Source organism: Mytilus galloprovincialis, chromosome 12 (assembly GCF_965363235.1).
Source record: "Mytilus galloprovincialis chromosome 12, xbMytGall1.hap1.1, whole genome shotgun sequence".
Lineage (NCBI taxonomy): Eukaryota > Metazoa > Mollusca > Bivalvia > Mytilida > Mytilidae > Mytilus > Mytilus galloprovincialis.
Genome location: NC_134849.1, coordinates 67,689,645 through 67,715,554, shown reverse-complemented (window position 1 = coordinate 67,715,554; position 25,910 = coordinate 67,689,645).

The window sequence follows — 25,910 nt, the reverse complement described above, 5'->3', positions numbered from 1 at the left end:
ATTTCAGAATTATAAGTACTTCTGGCGAGGCTTTCCATTTTGGTCCCTTGGTTTGTAATAGCTTAGTTGGATCTGATCTTTTTCCTGCCTTATTTAGTGTTTCCATTAATACTTTTAATTGAATATTGACATCTTTTTCCTGTTCAATTAAATTGATATCCTGCTGTATAGCGTTGTTATAGCTTTCTTTGTCTATTTGCTCCCAAAGCATTTTGAATTTTGCTTTGTTGTTTTTCTTACTAGAATATCTGGTATTTGTCATCTGGCAGGTTATTTCCATCTTTACAATTGTATGTGCGGATGTATTTGCACTTGATTTGTCCTCAATTGTATACTCTGCAACTAAGTTTTTGTCTTGTACAAGTATATAATCTATTTGTGAGGATGAATTTCCAGCATGATGAAAAAAGGTATGGGTATTTTCTATTTCAACACCAGTAGTTAAGTTTACATCTCCAGTAAATTGTCTTAGTATTTTATCATGCTTGTTTGCTCTGGAAGTTTGTAATGTACCGTTCAGGTCTCCTGCTAGCACTATTTTGTGTGTATTTTCATACTTTTGTATTATGTCAGAAATAATGTCCAGACACTCCATATATTCATGTTGTGAATTCGTCGTATGAGTTGGCATATAAGCATTGATAAGGCATATATCATTGGTTGCTGTAATATTAACTGCAATAACCCTTTCATTTCCATCTTTTAGTTTTTTAATTTTGCTGGACCATTTTGATGGCCAGAGTATTGATACCCCTCCCTTTCCTTTCGGTAACTTGAAGCTATCCAGAGGGTCATCTGTATCAGAACATCTTGTGTGGTCTTCCATTGTTGGAAGGAGTTTTTTTATTTCTTTTTTTTGAAAGTCCCATAAGAAATGCTCTTGTAGACATAGTATTGTATTTGAGTGATCTAAGGAGTGAAGATATGCAATATTGGTTTTTAATCCTTCAATATTGCATGTAATGATGTTTATATTCTTACTTAAATTTCCTGATGGTTTGTTCTTCTTTTTGTTAATTCTGGGGGTAGTCCTTTTTGGCTTGTGATCCGAAAATGGTGACCATTGTTTGAAGATTGCTTTGGATCCAGTAGATTGGACTCATCTAGTGTTTGATATTCCTCTTGTACCCTTTCATTGGATTTGCTGTTGATTTCTTTACCGACATGTTGAATAACTTCATTTTCAGCATTTTTTTCACAGTTGTTCATAGGTAGTGTTTCATTATTATTCTCTTTGATGATCGTGTTTGTACAGTGAGGTTCTATATCAACTGTATGTATTTCTATAGGTGGCTGCTGTTCATCTATAATTCTAGACATCACTGCTTCGGTTGGGCATCGCATGTGATGTGATGTTGTTCTGTTCTCAGTATCATGTGTAGGCATACTTTGCTGTAGTTGAGTTCCATTCTTATATGTTGGAGGCCTAGGCATTTGTCTGGAACTATGTATTGTATTTGGAGGCCTTTGTATATTATGCATAGAGTATGGTGGTGCCTGGCTGAAGTTGTGCATTCGATTCGTTGGTATTTGCATAAAGTTGTGCATTGGATTTGGCGGTATATGCATTGGATTTGGCGGTATATGCATTGGATTTGGCGATATATGCATTGGATTTGGCGGTATATGCATTGGATTTGGCGTCATTTGCATTAGATTTGTTGCCATATGCATAAGATTCGGTGGCATATGCATTGGATTTGGTGGCATATGCATTTGAATTGGTGGTTATGCATTGACATTTGTGGCATACCCATTGGATTTAGGACTGGCTGTGTTGGTATATGAGAATTATGGAATGCATAAGGTGGTGCATGCATATAGGTTTGCATCACATTTGGTTGTATATAGTGACCATTTCCAGGTAGTCCTTGGTATAAGCCATAATGATGTGGTATGCTATGTTTATTTTGTATTGCCATTTGGGTGGTAAGCGCAGTTTGTATAAACATGTTCTGTATCATTTGGTTTTCCATTATTTTCAGTCTATTCTCCAGATGCATTTCCTTCATTTGGTTTTGTAACTGTTGATACATGTATGTATTGTGTGTATCACTATTTGGTCCTCCATGTATGTTGTTCGTTGTACATTGTTGCGCTTGGGCATTTTGTTGTGTTTCTTCTCTTCTAGTAACTGTGTCTAGGACTGACTTCATGTGTTTGATTTCATTCTCTAGATTAAGTATCCTTGTTTTTTGGGCAATGATAGTTTCCTCTTTGTCGTTTTTGTTTTTGGTGCCCTTTTGATTCTTTTTCACCAGACTCTCATTTGTTTTTTTCTCCTTCACATTTTCTGTAATGGTTATTGTTGGTCCTGTTTCATTACCACTGACTGGTCTTTGTTTTGATTTTGCTGATCCTTCTGTCCTTTCATTGATGTTAGGTGTAAAAATCAATTTCAAGTCAGTTTCTTCCATATCTGTCTTTTCTCTCATCTGGTTTTGTATATTATTAGACCTGGATGGTAAATCTTTGTCTATACTAATAGTAATGGGATCAGGTTCTATCCGTGTTCTAATCTGAACATTGTGTCCTGTTTCATCTTGCTCATCTTGTGTGCTTACTGTGTTTATATTTATGTTTATGTTGTTATCTTCTGAAGATGGATCGCACTCTGTTATGTTTCTTCTTTCATACATTATGTCATCATTACATAATGTGCAGATGTAATCTAACTGTTTCAGCTCATTTTCTCCAACTTTGTTAGACAAATTTTCACATTGGTAATGGTACCAGTAATCACATCTGTCACATCCAATCCCTTCTTCTACATATTTATTGCAATACGGACAAATACAGTTGTCTGGACTTGCAGTATTAGTATTACCGTCTGTATTTGCCTGTTCATCTTGGGAAGGTTCCTTTCTTCCTCTCATGCATGTTTCTAAACTGCTTATTTCATCCTCTGTATTGACGGTTTGTTCAATACATAACAACTCCTCATTTGGGTTATTCAGTTGTTCTTTCTTACTCTTTTCCTGTGCTATTGATTTTTGTATAGTTTCTGAGGAACAATTTCTCAACTGAGATAAGTATGTTTGAATATTTTTGTTGAGGATGTTGATCTCTCCGTGGTCTTTGGTTAGCTTTTCACATAGCTTATCAAATATGTTGTTGATAAATAAGTCCACTCTGCTACCATTCACATTGATTTTGCAAGTTGTGTGATACATGTTTATAGTAAATTTTAGCATATTTCCTGTTTCTCCATTAAGTTTTTTGTTAAATACTTTGTAACACGAGTCTACTGTAAGTCCTGAATTTTCTACACCATTTTGGACGGGTAGAGTTACAAATTGATCTTTCATTATCTCACTTTGAAGGATGTTAAGTATTTCACTTTTGATGGTTTCGTATGTCCAGTGCTTAATTCTATTACAAAATTTTTTCCTGACTTTAATTCAAATTTTATATGTTCTTTCTGGCATGCCTCCATTTTTTTTCTAGCGCAGTATTTCTATCCAGTGTATATGATCTTGTTGTTATAGTGCTGGTTCGCAGGTCTCCAGTTGAACAATTTTTCTTCATTCTTTGCACCTGCATTTTGATGTTTTTATTTGGTAACAGCTAGGGAGTATTTATAATCTCTAAATATTAAATATTGAGTTTTTTTTTCTTCCTTTTTCTTAAGATTTAAAATGTATAGCTCAGACAATCTACACTAACCTACTAGATTCAGGTTTAAATATAGTTTTTAATATACACTAGATTGATGTTTGGTATAGCGCGGACAACCCACGCTGACCTATCTTTCTGAGTGTATGGTGTTTGGTATAGCGCGGACAACCCACACTAACCTATTAATTTCAAAAATAGAATTTTTAATATACACTAGATTGATGTTTGGTATAGCGCAGACAACCCACACTGACCTATCTTTCTGAGTGTATGGTATTCGGTATAGCGCGGACAACCCACACTAACCTATTAATTTCAAAAATAGAATAAAAATATTAATATACACTAGATTGATGTTTGGTATAGCGCGGATAACCCACACTGACCTATCTTTCCGAGTGTATAGTTTTTGGTATAGCGCGGACAACCCACACTAACCTTCTAAATTTAGCCTATTTATTATAGATATCTTTTTGTTATTATATTCTCTAAATGTTTATCTGATGTTTTACTCCCTAGATGTTGTTATTTACATCAGTTTCTTCTGGTGCTTTGTTTTTTGTCCAACAGTCTCTCGAGATTTGGTTTGTAAGTTTCCTCAACCAAGCTTTGGATAGGTGGATGTTTGGGTGAATTCCGTCGTCCAAGAGGCTTAAATTATACAATCTCCTACTCTTGGTATTTCCTTGCCTACAGCTGTGTGAAGTACCTGCTTGATATGTTCTTTGTTGCCTGGTTGATGTCTTATACAAGTCTATGTTGAAATTTGGAGAAAAGTTTTGATGGTTCAAGGTTCTTATGGCTTTGTTAATTTCGATTATTTGCTGCTCTAATTGGATGTCTTGATCATAAAATACTTCCGGGTCTTTATGGCTGTGTGATTTGTTCCAAGCTTGTATTGAAAAAAAGGGTATTTCTAATATTGTAATTTGGCTGTCTGGTGAGAGATCCTTGAGTGTTTTGATAATTTCTTTGTACCTGTTAATAAGATGTTCAACTAGTTCGGCATTGTTTTGAAATTTCAGTGATATATATTTTGTTGTTCTGTTGAAGGATGTAAAATCACAGGTTCCTATAAGAATATATAGCCAGATTTTTTCTGGAATCAGCTGTACTTCTGTGTCAAGATTTTGTTTGACCCAATCCAAGGCTTTAGTTGCTGTCCTACCTCCCTGACACCACCAGTATATTTCTTGATGTATAGGTAGAGTTGATTGTTGTTTTAGTCTACCTATAATGCTGTCTCCTAATATTGCTGGGGTATAGATTTTCGGGGTAGTCGGTGCATGAAATGGTTTTTGAATAATCTTCTTCAACTTAGCCAACGACATAAATATTTTCAGTCTGTGATTTAATACTTTTTAATGCTGAAAACGGTATGTAGATATGAACTATATCAAACAATAGTAATATACAACCAACACTAGAGTCTGACAAAAAGAGAAGACCAAAAAGACTGTATGACAAAAAAGCTGCTTAGAAGTTTATTACCATAAAGGCATAAACAAAAACAGAAGGTTTTGATACTATCTATGAGCTTATTTTTTTTTTTAATTCTTTACTGTTGTATCAGTGCTATGTTTTTATTCAGTGGTATAGCGCGGACAACCCACACTTACCTTGAGAGTTAAGTATTATTTTAAATTAAGTCTCTTTTTTATTTTGAGTATAAATCATATAAATGGAGGTTCAGAATTATACTAGCTTTTAATTTAGATAGCAGTTTTATTTATTTAATTTTCTTTATATACTTTATAGTTTAAAAGAAGAAAATATATTTATTTTAAATGATCAACAAAATCAACAATGGGTGACAATAAATGGCGGGTAATCTGAAAAATGAAAAATGTCAAGACAAACACAAGAAATAATAAAAATACAGGGGCAATATACTACAAAAAGGGATAATTGGGATGGACTATATATGTGCTGTACAATGTTTACAAACGTGATAATATTGATTGGTGTCAGAACAATAAAAAAAAAATTTTTTTTCTTTCAGTGCAATAACAACTTCCACTCTTCTCGCTGCCTCGTTCTCATCAACATTTTCACATTTTTACTAATTTAAAAGACAAGCTACTTTTAGTTATGTCTACTTTGCCCAACAGTTTTAAGGAAACAAAACATGATCTTTTTTTTCTTTAAATGTCCTTTGTGATTTGAAATGGGGAGTACTTATGCAAAGGGTCAATAACATGATGTGTTAATTTAGTTGCCCAAAGAATTTTATCTCATAGATCAAGTGAATTGTGAAATACCCACAACTGATTCATGCCACCCCTAAACTAGATAATTTAGACTAAATTTGAACCTATATAATCAGGATGCAGTGTCACATCAGGGTTTCAAGTAATATATGATCAAAGAATTATTTTAATAGAGGAATTTAGAAGAAAAACAATTGCTAGGGTTAAGGCTGTTTCAACAGAATGGTCGAGTATAAATTAGTAAAGTCGATACTGGTTAATGTCGAGTAGTATAAGATGAAACTGCTTACAAAAACTTTAATTTCTTGAAATACTACATGTACTAAGACTTTTCTACCTGAGGAATAAATTACCTTAAGCTGTATTTGGCAAAAGAATTTTTGGTCCTCAATGCTCTTCAACTTATAACTTTATTTGGCCTTAACATTTTTGTTTCGAGTGTCCCTGGTCAGTCTTTTGTAGACGACATTTCAAGTTAAAAATGTCGAAGAAAATATGGAACACTAACAATACTAGCTACTTGGAGCATGTTATTAGTGTTCTAAGAAACGACGGAAAAGGTTACTTTACATATATTGCTTACTATTGTTTACTTATAAACCTTGTAACTGTATATATCATAATGAATGATATCAGGTCGCATGCAACAAGATCTTCAAGATGTGCATTTATTTAAAAAATAAAAACTTACCTTCCCTTTTTCCATAGTTTGTATTATTTATTTAAGAATTTTTGTTAATCAAAAGTAGGAAATATAAAAGAAAAACAATGTTTACAGTATATAACATCTAAGAACAGAATAATATATATCAAAGTGTATTATAAACTATCAGCTGCATCTAATATTTAAAGCATTTGCTAGTAATAATTTTAAAAAGTTTAACACACATAAAAAGATATACGATATTCTATTTTAAACAATTACAGTTAACTCCCTTCGCATATAACTTTGTGTTCTTACTGAGAATTGTCATTATTATTTCACAGATTCAACTGCCATATAGTATATATACGAGTTTGAGAAAATTGCTGCTTAATTTCAATTCAATATCTTTATAGCATTTGTTACCACAATTTCTAATATCTATTTACTTTCCATAAATCATTTTTCTTGTTAAAAAACAAGTTTTACATAACAAATATGAATCTGTCAAACACATATCTGTCAATACCTACATCTCATATATCCCAGTGAACTTGAAATTAAGGATACTACTGATACTAGAAGGACTGCTTCATACCTTGATCTTGTCCTCAATATTGACGTAGATGGACGACTTCACACGAAAATCTATGATAAACGGGACGATTTCAACTTCCCAATTATCAATTTCCCATTTCTCAGCAGTAACATACCCTCTGTCCCTTCGTATGGTGTTTACATATCACAATTGATACGTTATTCTCGTGCTTGTTCACACTATACGGACTTCATATACAGGAGTGTGCTCCTTACGCAGAAACTGCTCCAACAAAGTTATGAGGAGGACAGATTAAAATTGACAGTTTTCTCGTTTAAATTGTTTTACATTGTCTTATCGGTGCCTTTTATAGCTGACTATGCGGTATGGGCTTTGCTCATTGTTGAAGGCCGTACGGTGACCTATAGTTGTTAATGTCTGTCATTTTGGTCCTTTGTGGATAGTTGTCTCATTGGCAATCATACCACATCTTCTTTTTTATATACTCCGTAAATTTTTGGACACCATCACGAATTGGTGGATCCATACGATGTGTCTTTGACCAAACTAGCTAAGGACATTTTTACCACATGGTAGATTGTGGTTTGTCATTATGTCGTCTAATCTTTTAATTACCAAACGTGACTTATTCCCGATTGTGACTGTTTTGCTGAGTGTGAATTCGCATTACTATAAGACGTGTTACGGTACTTGTCTATCCCAAATTCATGTATTTAGTTTAAATGCTTAATGTTATATTTGTAATTCTCATCGGATTTTGTCAAATGTGTTGACGTCTTTTCTATTATATTGATGTGTTATGGTAAAGAAAATTAATCACCGCATTCATTCATTAGATTTGATTTTGTTTAACGTAATCAGTACGATATTTTACGTTTGAAGTTAACAAACCGGACATAGCTTTATAATATAGTTAATTGCTACCTTAGTTTGCTATTAATAAGTATAAAAATGTGCATCGTTATTAAATGCAATATCAGTATTTAGTTCAAATATAATCTTAAATCAATCCTAATTCTATCTTATTCATTCAAATGTGACGTCATTTTTCATTTTTGATGATCTTTTTTACAAATTGAAATGACGCCATTTTTTTGTCATTTTTTACAATTTCAAATATGACGTCACTTGGCGTTGAGGTTTAAACTTATTCGGATGTGTCTACATTTTGTGTTACAAATGTCTGGTTATGTTATGACAGTTAACACAAATAACAAAACATTGTCAAATTTGAAACAGGAGTGTACGAGTTGTCCTACCCTTCAGACTCGACATTCACTAAACATGCTTGCTGAAATTGACAAGGTTGTTTTTGTTACACAATCATACACATTAAAGTTTTGAAATCGATAGTTGTCATCGCAGAAAAGACTGCTGTTCATGTGTGTATGTTTACTATGTTATCAGAAAAATGGTGTGATTCTTATTGCCCTAAAGAAATATTTGAAAACAGACAGAACGTACAAAAGTAATCGTTAATTCGCAATTGATACGTCTTTTAGAAACAAATTTCACAACGCTTAAAAACCAATAAAAAAAACCTAAGGCCATACCAATTTGATAAATAGTTCTTTGGATTTTCCCGCTCCTGTTTTTAAGAAATCAAGTTTTCAACAAAACAAAACAAAACTACCGCTTCCGAATTTTTTTGGTCCGCATGCCGCTCCGACATTAGTCTTGCCTTGAATTTTTTTTCTCTCACTGACGCTTTCTTTTTGCATATAATCAATTCTGGGTTCAAACGCACCTGTGATCCATCAATTAAAAGTGAAAGGAAATATAAAATTCAAAATGTCAAGCCATCAGTTGTTGTAGTTTCGGCTCAATGCCAAGGACATGCAATCATTGAACAAACGGCTATCCGTTGTTCGTCATCATTTACATTCGAAGATATCTTTTATGAAGCCAAAAGGGTAAAGTCTGTCAATATTTCGTTTGATGATATCAAACACATACAAACTGACAAATTCGACAACAGCTGTCGGCATCACCCATCATAGTCCTAGTATGACGTCCAACGGCTGTTTTGTCAGACATGCAGGGGGCTTGGGAGTGTATGGCAAAACAGCCGTTGGATGTCAGAGTAATTTCGGACTACACCTATCAATGTTGGCACTGACATGGTAGTTTCTGTGTTGGGAGAGTTAAACTGTAAAATTTTGAAATAGATAGAACACTCTCCGATCCAAACTTTAATTTAAAAGAATTACCAACAGGTCCCTCTAAAAAAATATGTTTGCAGTGTTAATGAAAAAACAATAGAACTTCCTAAAAAACCTAAACAAAAATCGTGTGAACAGGGCAAGAAGAAATTGCCAGAGAAACTGTTGTGTGACCTTATTAACCAGGCTAGTACTAAAGAGTGTTTGTTGTCTTCAGATACTTTAGAATCGGGGACAATTGTGTAGAATAAACTTTAAAATACTTTGTGGCATATAGACCACATCCATAAAAGACTGCAATTTACTGTGAAATGTGTCAAAATCCTACTATCAAAATAAAATCTATCAGATATTAAAAATTTATTCATTCCCAGAGTATATCGTAAAATTCACAGTAGTAGCTAGTTTTGAACACATATATCCTTCTGTTTGTCTTTTAGTTTCAAAGCACAGCTCTTAATATAACAATAAGGAGATGTGGTTAATTGCCAATAAGGCAACTATCCACAAAAATTAAATAGAAGTAGATGTAAACAATTATAGGCAACCAAACATTCTTCAACCATGAGAAAATCCCATGTTTTGTTTAGAGCCTTTCCAGAATTAATTGTATGGGGGAGGAAGGCACCTGTATTGAAATTTGATGGGTGGTGGTTATTTAAGAAAGATTGCTTGAACATTTCAATGAAATATTCAATTTAAAATGTATGAATGGTGGAGTCAAATAAAAAGTGCCTTCCTTCCCTCCCCCCATACATTTATTTTTTAACAGCCATTGGTGGAATTTAATTAAACCTCAAACATTGTCAAAAAAGGCTGTTTATCAAAAAGTTACTAACTGAAAGTATCAATTTAATAATTGTCATGTGTTTTACATGCTCTTTACATTTGTGAAGGTCATTGGTATTGCCATTTCTTAGTTTTTAGAGTTTTTTTTTCAAATATTTGCTGCTGCAAGGTGAAAGAGTCTAGTTGTTTGCTTAGAGTCAAAATAATGTATTCGAATGGGATAACAGGCCTATAAATCATCAGTGTTTTCCTTCTTATTCTGTTTGATAAACATAGCATGTATCACTTTTAAAAAAGAAAAGATATCGTTCTAGCAGACCACTCGCCTGTCAAAAACTCATTTTCAAGAATTTTTTAAAAACAAATAAAATTTCGCTCGCTCGCCCCATTTTTTGTAGAGCAAATGTGCGAAGAGCTATTTATCAAATTGGTGTGGCCTAACCAAATACCAACGTATCAACATGTATATAAAAAATCTACTACTTTTGTCTCTCCAGGTTTTGGCACCAACACACGGATATTTCTGACTTCTCCTAGTGTCACATATAGCTTATTTTGGCAAGAAAAAAATATTAAAAACATCAACATTTGATAATTATTAAAACAACTGTACTTAACATAAAGTGGGCAAAATAAAAGTCACATATCAATCAACATACAATCAATATGATTTTTGTTTCTAATGTCGGTCAATGTACATTGTATGGTTGTCAATGAGACAACTCCCCACAAGGGACCAAATCCTAGCAAGAAAACTAACAGCTTAATTGATGTACACAAAAATGAACGCAAACAAAAATGTAACACAGCAACATACGAACTCTTCCAATTGGACAGTGGTGTATGATACAACATAAGATCAAAAAATTAAAAAAGAAAACTAACAAAGACCAGAGGCTCCTTACATGGGACAGGCGCAAAAAAGCGGCGGGTTTAAACCAAGTAAAGATCTAAGAGTACTTGCAGTTATTGAAAGTATAGCACGGTTTATATCAACGTTAATTGTCTGATTTGTTAAAACCTTGTTAAACATATTTAAAAAGGTAAAGCGTTGACTTAATGGTACACACATTATAGCAGGTAAACTACATACAATGCAATTTTGAAATTTATCAATAACGATAACACCTGAACGACAAAAGAACAATATTCAAAACCAACCTCATCTTATCAGCAAACGACGATACTGCAGTGTTTTACAGACTGACTATTGTTCTGTCAGTTCGATTAGTTTACATGCAGATCAAAAACACTCATATATCTATAATGCATAGTTCTAAGATAAGTTTGTTTTTGGCAACTGTTAATGCATACCATTCCATGTAGCATATAAGCATGCATAAAAAGAGGAAATCGAAGACCAATAAACGGAAACCAGTCAAATAAAGGTAATTAAAAAATTGGCAAAAAATCAAATGAATAGAAAAAACATTTCGAAATATTTTGATTTTCGTTGTTGAAATTTTTGTTTGTTTTTATACGTGTTATACATTGTTACAGAAAATAAGATAATAACACAATGTTAACTGCTTTACCCCTATTTTTTACAATTTTGTTTACACAAAACCTCGCCTGCGTGTACTTTGAAAGCAAAAGGCAAATATTTAAGATAAAGTAGCAACAAAAAAAACCAAAAGTCTTGTATATACTCTTTGATTGTTTTGTTGTATAGGTTTATTATGAAATGTTTCCAACATCCGTCCACGTGCTTAGTGAAGAGTCGCATACCCTATGAGTCTCAACAATTGTCTTTAATTTCTGAAACATATGACATATTATATATGTTAACATGATGTGTTCCACTGAATTGGATATGTCCGTTTTAACTTGCTTTTGGTGAAATAATCATCACATTTTATATTATCTCAGGCTTTCGTCTGCTAATCGTCGTCTTTCCCTTCAAATCAGACCTTAACAAAAATATAACATGTACAAAAATGATCAAACCTACAACACAATAGTCATTTTCAGAGTTTTTATTGTGCCACGTTTCAAGATTCTCGAGAAGATATGTAAACTCTAATAAGACACATTTATCTTACCAGGAATATATCATAATGTTTGTCTTGTCATGAAAATGTCCCGTACATATAGTAAATACAGTATTCATAGTTGTCTTTTAGTGACATGGCTAAAAATTCAACAGTGACTTCTTATATATACATTGAACGACAAAATTCTTCCTATGTGACGTTTACATTTTCCAACGTCAAACAATGAATGTTTGGTTTTTTTAGTTTGATAGCTGCTTTTTGTGCTTTTTGTAAATGTTTGTTTGTTTTGAGAATGTTACACAGTGATGACTGTTGTAACCATATTTTGACTATTTTACCGGTTATGTCTTTTTTATTCACGCATCATTGTAAAAATAACGGAATTAGATGCGACTGTCATACAAGTGAGAGGTTTAGCGCTTTAAAACCAGGTTAAATCTATTATTATCTACATTTGAAAATGCTTGTACCAAGTCAGGAATATGACAGTTCTTGCCCATGCGTTTGATGTGTTTTATCATTTAACTTTACCATTTGATTAAGGACTTTCCGTTTTGAATTTACCTCGGAGTATTTTTGCAATCCGCGTTTAAGTCATGTCGGTTTCTTTCCAAAAGAAATTCAACAATTTGGATGGACAAAAATGTACAAAATTATTTCAGGAAAAGGACTACAACTGTTTCGTGTCTTTATATATCAGCTGCATGTGATCTCGGCTAAAAACATGAATAAAAGCTCACTGAAAGTCGCATTACACCTCTTTCATAACCTCTTATTAATAAAGCTGATATTTAAAGAGACTAAACAGTTATTGTCTATATACATAACTTTACAGAACCAAAAGTCCGATAATAACTGTCTTCTTTTCGTTTTTAATATAAAGCATTATATTTAAAGATGAAATTCTGATATTTTGATAATTTTGGAAAATATTCGAAATTGTATCCAAAACTGTATTTTGGTGATATTGTAAGGTTATGATAATTACAGAAGCTGATTAGAAAGTATTCTAGCGAACTGTATACGATAACACAATATACATAGCTAGTACAAATCATAAGATGTAGCATGAAAAGGAAAATGTGTGATAGTGTTCTTTCTTTTTTACCATGGTAGCTTATTTACCATTTGATATACACTAAGTTTCCTGTTTATATGTTTAAAATATATATCCAGTGTCAACGCTTCTGTAACGAGAAAAGTGTTGACATGTGAACTAATTTCTTATCCGATTCATAAATTGTAAATACTATTACGGAAATACCTTATAACACCTTATAACTTCGAATACTGATGGCTTCAACCCATTCGAATTTAACGGATAGATACATGTAGATTGGTTTACACACTTTATGGTAATCTTTTTATTTAATTATCTACTAGAACATTTTCTTAATACCGACTGTTGACTCCAGAATTTATATTTTATCGATAGGTTACCCCTTCTTCGGTAGGACATCCTTGTACTCGGTCAAGTAAGGGAGACGTTAATATTGTAATTTGAGCTATTTGTATGGAAAATTAACCGTCTTATGTTTTTATACACGATAAAAAAAAATCATCAGGAAGCAGTTCACTTTCCCACAAATTTTACCGATTATAAATAATAGATATAGGAAGATGTGGTATTAGTGCCAATAATACAACATTCCATCCACGTAACAATTTATAAAAGTAAACCATAATATATATATATATTTGATTTTCTTTATTTGTCGATCTTACTTGACGCGGTACCAGAATGAACAACTACTAGTACACAGTAGGTAACCTGTCAAAAAATATATAATCCGAAGTTAAAATATCTAAATAAATAGTCCAAAATCGAGCTATTTGACCACACAACAAATTTTTGCCGATTAACCATGTGGTTATACATTTTATTTATCGGTGGTTTACGAATTGACCTTCCAGATCGAAATGCAAAGTTCTAGTCTATAACGGATATTGTTTATTTCTTCACTGTTTTTTAGATTTGTCTATTTTATTCTTTTAACTTTATCAATATAACATGAGTATATAGTTTGGGCACACATTTTTAAATTCGATCCTATGCACAATAAATTACTTATACAAATTAGTAGAAAATACTGTTCTCACCATGAACCCTTAACTTGGAAAGAGCCATTCTAATTTTTTTTACAATTACAATTAAATTGATGTTGACATTACCAACTTTAACTATATAGATATAAGACGTCTGATCATTAGGTCGAATGTCATCAAATAATAAAACTTTATTTTGACAAAAAAGATCATACATTAAAATTCCTCAACTGATCGAACACATACAGTGGTAATAAACAAGAAGATAACAAATAAACAAATAAAGAATAAATGTATGTTATCAATAATAAACATGCAATAGTCCAGACCAATATAAAGTCCAGTCCAATCCAATTCAATCCAGTCCAGTCTAGTCAAAGAGTTCAGTCTAGATATTACACTTTGCAGTTTATACTTAATCCTATATGTAATTACTTTGAAAAATTATTGTTATGGTTTTGTAGTAATTTTAATTATTTATAATGGTATATAAAATATCAATTTTATCGGAGAGTTCAAAAATGCATTTACTTTAATATTGTAATTTATGAATTACATAAATAATTTTAAAAGGTTTGTATGTATTTTTGTACGTTAAACAAAATAGAAGTTCGTCTACAAAAGACTAGTTTATTGCTAGTGTAATTTCCATGGCATTGATATAAAATTTAGTATTCAAAAAAAGAAACTTAAGAAAATATATTTGCGCTGACATAAAATTACATGTAGTCGGTACTGTTAACTTTTATGTTTCATTGTAAATGTGTTGGCTTCATAAATATTGAAAAAAGAATAAGAAGACAAACAGCTTTGCATCTAAATATATAAGTAAAAAAAAAAGACAACACTCTATGAAATAAAATTAACACGAGAAAAGTAAAACTGTAACCCACCTTTAGATTAAAAACTATTAATGGGCAAACCTTGGAATAAACACAGCTACTCTTTACGGTTTCATAGAGTACACCCTCAAAGCGTTTGATCGTGTTAATAAAACTCATAAGGATCTGACCAGGCCAGGACAAAAAACAAGTAAACGATATAAGACACCCAACATTATACATAGCAAAACGTACAAAACTTAAGATTAAGCTACACAAACTTCAGCGAAACAAGGGATGATATAATATGCCGTGGAGGGTTCTTCAATTCCATCTCCACGTATGACCCAACTGAATGAGTTTCTATGCTATATCAAGTGATTAATCATCACTCATAAGTGAAATGGTAATTAATTGAGATCACTCCCAGTTTCTGCCTGGGTTCGAAGTGTTTAGTCTTTATTTTACTGTGTTGTGTTTTGTGTACTGTTGTTAGTCTGTTTGTTTTTTTACTTTTTAGCCATGACGTTGTCAGTTTATTTTAGATTTATGAGATTGAATGTCATTCTGGTATATTTTCCTCTCTTTTGCATAGCCGTCAGAAACACAATAACTAGCTAACCGTCTTTAATTAACTCTTTTTAAAATAGAGGCGAAAGATACCGGAGAGTGAGTCAAACTCATTGATCGAAAACAAACTGACAACGCTATGGCTAAAAAAAAACAAAAAAAACAGACAAATACACACATTACACAACATTAACTTAAGACTAAAAACACGAATCACACCAAAAACTAGGGTGATTTCATGTGCTCAAGAATTGTAAGTAGATTCTGCTCCACATGTGGCACCCTTCGTGTTGCCTATGTAGACTATTTACCGGATTTAACTAGTGCAACACGACAGGTGCCTTTCCGAAGCACTTGAGATAACCCCTAGTTTTTTGGGGGGTTCGTGTTGCTTATACTTTAGTTTTCTATGTTGTGTCATGTATATTATTGTTTGTCTTTTTGTCTTTTTTCATTTTTAGCCATAGCGTTGTCAGTTTATTTTCGATTTGTGAGTTTGATTGTTTCTCTGGTATCTTTCGTCCCTCTTTTATTACAAAATAGACGCGAAAGATACCGGAGAGAGAGTCAAACTCATTGATCGAAAACAAATTGACAACGCTATGGCTAAAAAAACACAAAAAAAAACCAGACAAATACACACATTACACAACATAAACTTGAGACTAAAACACGAATCACACCAAAAACTGGGGTGATTTCATTTGCTCAAGAATTGTAAGTAGATTCTGCTCCACATGTGGCACCCTTCGTTTTGCCTATGTAGACTATTTTCCGGATTTGTTTTAACTTGTGCAACACGACAGATGCCACATGTGGAGAGGGGCACAATTATCTCAGGTTGAAAGTTTTAAAGGAAAGTACAACAGACCTATGATTATCCCGGATTTCCTCTTTGGTCAGTGTCGTGAGGGTATATGTTTCAAAATGAATTGTTAATACCTAATTTATTCATCAAGCAGTTTATCTAATGAGATTTATAAACATCTTTGATGTTGTTGGCGGCTTTAATTGCGGGACCAACATAATATTTGTCATGGAGGTTGCACAAATGTTTTGCAACATTTAGGTCTGGATTTGCTTATTCCAGGCATAGATTTCCTTAGCCGTATTTGGCACAACTTTTTTGAAATTTTGGATCCTCAATACTCTTCAACTTTGTAATTGTTTGGCTTTATAAATATTTTGATATGAGCGTCACTGATGAGTCTTATGTAGACGAAACGCGCGTCTGGCGTATTAAATTATAATCCTGGTACCTTTGATAACTATTTACAGATTAAAGTAGCATTGGTATTGATAGACCCATTTAGTTTCTGCATTAAATCCCAAGTATCTAATAAAATGTGGATGATTAAAACGCACAATTAACTACATTTGAATATAATGGAAGTGTAACTTAAAACTTAAAAAAAGACTTTTACCATTTATGATGATTATTTTTGACAATTTACATTTCTTTTTATTCTTGCAAAACTATTATTGTGCATGCTTGTTTTGACATTGTTACTCAAAATGCCAATATTCCTTCATTTAACTTTAAATCTTCTGCTTAGTTGGATAGTTTTTCTGATGGAAGGTATGAAACAAAAACTTTTACATCAAATTAAGATCTTTCAAATGTTTTTTTTTCTAAAGTTCATCATAAGATACCAAGAGAATCTTCTTAATATTTCATATCAACTCCACAATTGATACATTGATATCCGGCCACTTGTTTTTGTTAGATGCAACTTTATTTGTATCCATCTGATGAGTCAAACCTTGTTTTAACTGATTTTGATAGTTAATTCTTATGTTGTACTGTAAAACTACTGTACAAGGTCAGGGGAGGGTTGGGATCCCGCTTACATGTTTAACCCCGCCACATTGTGTATTCTATATTTTTTATCGTGAGCCTGTTCCAAGTCAGGAACCTGTATTCAGTACGTAGTTGTCGTTTCTTGATTTGTTACATTATTTTTTTTTATTATCGTGCATTTTTTTGTACATAAATTAGAACATTAGTTATATCGTTTGATTTATTTTACATTTGTCATTTCGGGGCTGTTACAACTAAATATGCGGTATGGTCTTTGATAATTGTTGAAGGCCGTACGTTGACCATAGTTGTTAATATCTTTGACATTTGGTCTCTGGCTGAGAGATGTCACATTGGCAATCACACCACCTCTTCTTTTTTTGTATCAAACTAATTTACTTTTTGATATAATGCGTATTCCAATGGGCGAACGTTGTTTTGTTCATCAGCTCATAGACATAAAATTGTCGTGTGATCGTGACGTCATCAACATTTTTTCATGATTTAGTCCAGTTCAAAATGTAACTAAGAACTAATGTGTTCTGTCTATTAGAAATAACATAAAAAATGAGGTGCACACTTTAAAATAACCCGCTACGCCGGTTGTTCAGTGTGTACCATTTAAAATATTACAGTCATGCATTAAGTAAAGATGTTGTCAGTACGTATATATACACTATCTTTTTTTCGGATATAGTTTTTTAGTATATTGGTTTTTAAAGTGGTTATGATTATAACACAGTGTTTTCTGTGGCACTCCTTTTTTTTTTTTTTTACATATTTACCTTATATTTGAATAACTGTTGCTCCCACATTGTTCTGATTATGAAGAAGAATATGCGACTGTCATAATAGTGAAAGGGCAAGCTAGCTATCAAACCAATTTAAACCAACATATAAGAAAATGTCTATACCTAGTAAGGAATATGACAGTTGTTATTCATTCGTTTGGTGTGTTTCTGCATTTGATTTTGCTATTTGATAAAGGACTTTCCGATTTGAATTTTCCTTAGAGTATGATATATTCATACTTTTTCCTAGAGCAGAAAAATTGTGTGCGCTTTGTGCAATTACATTTAACAAAAACATTCATTGGTCTCCTTAACAAAGAATACCAATATACTTTTGATACGATGACTGAATTCATTTATAAATATACTCTCAATATACTATACTATAGTAAACATCGTTGACATACATTAAAGGTATGATATAAAAGTGTATTTACTATGCATTGAGATGTTTTTACATTTTTATTTTTATTTATACATGTATTTATTTAATTTTTATAACCACTTTTGAAAATTTCCGTGATTGCTAACCTTCCTTTGTCAACCGATATCAAACATATACTTTAATTTATTCTTACCAAGCATGCCATACATTTTCACAGTATTGTATGTCTTTTCCTATTTGCAAATTTGAATATTACGATGTGTAATGTTTGTTTATACTCAACATTATTTGTTAATAACACGTAATAAAACAATAACACGAACCTATTGAAATTTAAAAATAATTAAAATGAATTAATGTCATTCGAAACTAGTCACTATCTTCCGACTTGTAATAATATATAGAATAATGACGACGAATTATTCAAGAACAGATTCCAAAAACTGTTGGTTTAAATGTCATTGCAAAGATGATTATTCAATGTGTAAACCACATTATGCACTTGCATATACACAACACTTCGAATACAGGGTAAACAATAATTTAATATATATGTTTCAAATTTAGCACAACAATGTTAGATGTGTTTGTAAATTTTTGTTTTTCCCTCTGATAGATCCGGGTACGTGATGTCATTACAACAATAGCACTGCATGCACCATGTTTGTATGTATCATTGTTAATTTTAACCAAACCTTGGATTTAGGTGAAAAGTTCATTAAGTGATATTTTCAGAATTTATTGCCGAGAGAAAATATATTTACAGTACATTTTTTTAGTACACGTAGCTGTTCATTTGGAGGGATTTAATATTTTTCTAGGTACAGATTTATTTGTATCGATAAATTCCTAATTAAAAAAGAGGGACGAAAGATACCAGAGGGACAGTCAAACTCATAAATCGAAAATAAACTGACAAGGCCATGGCTAAAAAAGACAAAGAATAGTACACATGACACAACATAGAAAAATTAAAAAAAAAAACACGAACCCCACCAAAAACTAGGGGTGATCTCCGGTGATCCGGAAGGGAATCAGATCCAGCTCCACATGTGGCACTCGTCGTGTTGCTTATGAGATAACAAATCCGGTATAGTCCAATTCGGTAGGTCACATTTATGAAAGGGAAGGGGATTGTAGTTTCGACGTAAGAAAGATATCCGATATCATTTGTGTAACGGTTATCTAATTAACTTAACTTACTCCGGGCATTTTAAAGCTAGTTATGCGGTTTAGATTTTAAAATACATAAGCTTTGACATGATCATTTTCTTGAAAAATAATTCTTTTAATAATTGAAACTATTCTAATGGAAACAAACAAATTAAAACTTACAGAAAACGGTTAGCATAATTATTTTCAATTTCGTAGTTTTTTCGCTTTGTACTTTTAATACTTTTAAACACTTGACTTTTGAAAACAGACTATGTGGAAGGCAGTTACCTGATTAAATTGTTCCATCATTTCAAATTGTAAAATACAAACAAATATAATGTGGTTTGGTTTAATTACATCAAGGAAAAAATTTGTTTTGAATTCAAGTTTTCAAAATATATAACTTTTATTTTAGGATCCTTTACTATATATAATTTAGCTGATCTGTAACAATAACATCTTCATGCCTTATATATCATGTACTGTAGTACGCCGCTAGATTAAAACTGACGAGGAAAGGTAACACACGGACAGCGAAAGCTCTTTTTTTGAGATCCCAGGTGGTCGTGTGGTCTAGCGGGACGGCTGCAGTGCAGGCGATTTAGTGTCACGATATCACAGTAGCATGGGTTCGAATCCCGGCGAGGGAAGAACCAAAAATTTGGCGAAAGCAAATTTACAGATCTAACATTGTTGGGTTGATGTTTAGACGAGTTGTATAACTTTTTCTTTTATATATATATATATATATATCAGTAAATTAAAACACTATACAGAACTATTTTCAATCTGACCAAGTAATGATCTACATGTAAATGACAACTAATTGTTGTATAGTTCATAGTTATTCTACCTATTTTTGTTATCCGTCAGTAATCAGGGAAAAGATTCTTATACACCAAACTATACGAAAACAGCAAGTTTATCTCTTTCAAAAATTCTATATTAGAATATCTCGTTATACCACGTCCCATCAAACAGATAAAGAGGATGCATGATGATGTGGAAGAAGGTCCTTAAGGTCTTTATTCTTTGAAAATAATTCTGTTCTTTATCTTCTAAGTCAATCATACTCTTTTTTCGTATATCTAACCATACTGTACTGATTCATTCGTAGTTTAAGGGCATATTGTTTTCTACTTGTTATTACTGTTCCTATATACTACGTTGTTAGTTTAAACATATTCAAATGAAGATTTAAGAAATAATTCATGGAAGCCATAGATTGTTGGAAATTTACACATGGCCTGGGCCGTGATATTCGAATTTTATCCTGAGCGTTAGCGAGGGATAAAATTAACGAATATCACGGCCCAGGCCATGTGTAAATTTCCAACAATCTATGGCTTCCATGAATTATTTCGATTCTAATAAGACAAATACGGTCATTAAAAAACTGAAGCGAGAGTAGGTATGCTGTGTGTGTGTGGCTGTTCTTTTTTACTCCCTGTTAGATAAATCTCAAATATCTTTGTAAATATGTAGCTTGCGTAGGTTATTTCGTGAATAACCGCTAGAAAAAAAACTTTTTAATTATTAAATTCTCAAACCCAACATTTGCCATTTTTAATTTACATGTTTTTCTCATAAGCTTCCGTCAATTCCAAAGTTGACATTTTGTAACAAAGGAGCCGCCATGTTGACTTGCTGAAATGAGTAAATATGCGAATAATGCAATAGAATAGAAAATAAAACAAAAACTACCTCAAAAATCAGTTTGAATACAATATCATACAAATTCCGATGGTTCACATAACAGAAAACTTTCAACTTTAGCGGTTTCATTTGTATGACGTCATGTTTTGAAATGACTTAAATGCGCCAAAAAGATTAATAGACTTTCGCGGACTTTTATTTTATCTTTATTTTGTTGACTTCACCGAGCTCTTGTGCATTACTTCTTTTTATTATGCATACGAATAAGAATAAAAGTTATTTTGTCTTTTTTTAATTGCACTTTTTAAAACAATAAAATCGGCAAAGGGACTGCAAATAGGTTCCAATATATGTAGATTTACATGGGAAGTATATTGTAACAGCCATTATTATGTATATCTCTGAGTCTGCGCTAAGTATATTTTATCGAGAATTTTATCACAGTGTTGTTTACAAAGCTAAAGAAGCACGTCATATTAGAATGAAAAACACGTTATGACAATTTATATTAATCCCTCTCCAATTAGCTAGTGCGAGTGCAACCTTGTAGCGACATTAGTCTACTTTCTATAAAATCTACAAGGGTGTCTTTTACGTGGAAGAGATATGGATCCCTCTTTACACGAATCATTCGTGTATCGTCCCTTTCCGAACGACGATAATGTATCATCGTTTCTCAAGACCATACTCGCAAATATTGTCAAGTGAGTTCCTGAAATTTTCATCCCGAAACGGGATCGAACCAGGAACCTCTGTGTATGTAGTCTGATGCGCTTAATACGTTAACTTAACTCTTTACTTTTCTTAAGACATGGAGCGGAGTCGAATATGACATTTTGTTTACGCATTTGTCTATAATAAGAGTATACGTATGCATATCACTACAGATCTAAATACCTCGTTTAGCGTTTAAGGACCATTAGTGTAACTATTGTCGGGGGTCCTGTGGCTTGTTGCAAACAAATATTGTCTCTCGTGATCCAAAACCCTAATTTTATGTAGGCAGCACGTCATCAATGTCTCATTATAATATTACCTGCTTCTTTCGCATTGAAAACAACACCGTGATAAAATTCTCGATATATCTAATTAGCGCAGATTCAGAGACATACATACTAATGCCTGTTGTAATATACTTCCATAAATTGGAACCTATTTGCACACCCATTTGCAGATTTATTGTTTTAAGAAAAGCAAGTAAAAAAATACAAACTTTTATTCTTATTCTGATGCATAATAAAAAGAAGTTACGACAAAGGCTCGGAGAAATAAAGTAAAATTAAAATTAAATTAAATTCCGCGAAAGTCTGTTAATTTGTTTGCCAAATTTTTTTTTAAGTCATTTCAAAACATGACGTCATACAAATGAAAACGCTAAAGTTAAAAGTTTTCTGTTGCGTGAACTATCGAAATTCGTATAAAATTGTATTGAAATTGATTTTTGAAGTAGTTTTGTCTTGTTTTCTTTTCTATTGCATAATATTTGCATATTTAGTGATTTCAGCAAAACAGCATGCTCCTTATTTACAAAATGCCAACTCTGGATTTGACGATAGCTTACGAGAAAAACATGTAAATTAAAACATTCAAATGATGGGTTATATTAGAATTAAAGGAATTAAACATATTTTTTCTAGCGTTTATTGACGAAACAATCCATGCACGCTAAAGATTTATTAGAATGTTTTAGCTTTATCTAACACGGAGTAACACAGAACAGCCACACACAAAGCATACCCAACCTCGCTTTAGTTTTTTAATGCCCATATTTGCTCTATTAGAATTGAAATAATTCATGAAAGCCATAGATTGTTGGAAATTTACACATAAACAGGGCCGTGTGTAAATATCCAACAACCTATGGCTTCCATGAATTATTTCTTATTCTATTATGACGTGCTTCTTTCGCTTTGTAAACAACACCGTGATAAAATTCTCAATATATCTATACTTAGCGCAGACTCAGAGATATACATAATAATGGAAGTTACAATATACCTCCCACGTATATCCACATGCATTGGAACTTATTTGCAACGCTTTTCCGATTTATTGTTTTAAAAATGCAATTAAAAAAGACAAAATAACTTTTATTCTTATTCGGAGGTACAATAAAAAAGAATTAATGCACAAGAGCATATCTACTGATGCCAGCAAATCAATATGTCGGCTCCTTAGTTACGAAAAAATTACATTGGATTTGACGTTAGCTTACGACAAAAACACGTTAAATTAGAATGGCAAATGTTGCGTTTGAGAATTTAAAGATTTAAACCGATTTATTTTTAGCGATTATTCACGAAATAATCCATGCAAGCTACTTATTTATCAAAATAGTTGTGCTTTATTAAACAGGGGATTAAAAAGAACAGCCACACACACGTCATTTCCACCCTCGTTTCCTTTTTTTTTTTTATTTCTGTATTTGTCCTATTAAAATCCAAATAATTTATGGAAGCCATAGGTTAGATATAAATTTACACATGGACTTGGCCGTGATATTCGTTAATTTTTTTGTCCCTCGCTAACGCTCAGGATAACATTCGAATATCACGGCACAGGCCATGTGTAAATTTCCAACAAATCCTTGGCTTCCATGAATTATTTCTTAAATTTTCCAGAACATGCCTTTAACAATGATTGGCTTTTGATGAGGTTGATAAAATAAGTTATTAACCGAGGCCTCATCATTGTATCAAAGAAAGAGTCAACAATTGCTTAATCATATAAATTTTTACCCTTCTTCCATTTTCTAATATTTGCTCTAGACCCGGTTAAATCTGCATCCTGTTTTTGATAAATATATCATGTGATTTTGCAATTTCTAATTTTCATAAGTCGAAATTGTGACTTGCGATTCGACGTGTGTCGGTATTTTATACATCAATCTGCCCATATTCTCAACATGAAATATAATTTTGCATACATTTTGTTTTTCTTAATTTGCTTGTTTTTGAAACTAAACTGTGACCTATAGTTGTTAGTGTCTGTGTCATGTTGGTCTCTTGTGGACAGTTGTCTCATTGACAATCATACCACATATTCTTTTTTATATGAACACGACTTACACATTGATAAACAGTGCGGATCAAACATTAATTAGAAGTCTTTTTGTTTGAAACGTCTTAATTTGAACATGATAGAGGTTTTTTTTTTACTATTTGAAAAATAAGAATTTCAAATCGTTATGTATATTAAACGCTCGTAGCGTCGCACTATGTAGTCCCAACATTACAGAAGGGGATATGATACTCAGCAGAGAATAAGGTCCTCAGAGGTGAATATGAAGATTTGTTCAATGACACATGGTATAGTCTCGACCAGTCAAATATTGTTTAAACTTTCAATATGTATAAACAGTGAATCAACATTTTAGTTTTGTTATCAGAGGAAGGTTTTGCTAGTCACAAAACCAGATTCAACCCAATATTTTATTTTCTTAAGATGCACTGTACCAATTCATACTATGTCAGTTGTTATCAAATAAGTGGTTTATATGTATGTTGGCATTTGTGTTTTAGTCCATGTGTGTGGCCTGCTCTTCCTTCGTTATTCACTTATAATTGATGTGTGTCCCTCGTGTTTTGGATCGTAACCAAATTTGTTTCTTTTAATTGACTTTTGAACAGCGGTATGCTACTGTTTCCTTTATTTATCTTATTTTTTTATTAGTAATCTATAACATAAACACTTATCAATCGGATTAAACAAATACTTGACATGTTTACCTAAGGCATATATATGTAATATAAGTTGAAAGTTTATCATGGCATTATACCACATGATCTTATATCAAGTGATTTATTAGAAATGTATGTCAATAAGTATTTGACGACAGTGATATTTAGTGAATCTTAAAAATGCATAGCAAACTTCCTTTTATTTGTGTTTGTGATATAGAGGGTTATCAGTGTTAAATCTCAGACATTTTTTTAGTTTGCCCTTTACAAAACATGATTTAGAATCCGTGTTTTTTGTAAATATATTTGAATTCTCGAAATTCTACCGGATAACCGATCATACAATAGCTTTAATTTGAATTTATGCACAAAAGTAGATAAAATGATACACAATAGATATTAGACCCCATTCATTTTAAAATACAATTGACATTCAGATCTAATTACAATGTGAATAGATTTATCGTTTTGTTTTAGTTCAATTGACAGCGCGTGCTCCCTACAATGGCTTATGTTTTTACAGCTCCTGTAAAAAAGTTTTAAAATGGGCAGATACTTTTGATTAAGAAAAATCCTGACTAGCTGGAGCTTCATCTTTTTTAAGAAGCTTACGTTATTATGGGATAGAACTTTTCTTGAGGCCTAGAATAGATCATCCCCAAGCTAGAAATAAATGTTGACTTATTAAAGGTTCCCGAGAAATTACGATATTCATACTCAAGGTAGACTTACAATAAATAATTGTATGTCCATATGTGGTTAAAGATATATCTGTAAACTTGTTTCAGCTTTCCCAATCACTGACTTGTTTGCTTTCATGGGTGTTTAATCATTCTGTACTCATCTATTTTGAGCACAGTAGTTACAGTTAACATGTTGGAGACTATAACCATTTTATGACCCTCAACTTTGGCATATAAAACCATCATAAAAAGAATATAAATTATTACTTTATCATGTTTATTGCCATCATAAACGGATATTGAACCAAATAAATATAACAACCGTAGTTTTTAAATAAAAGTATGTT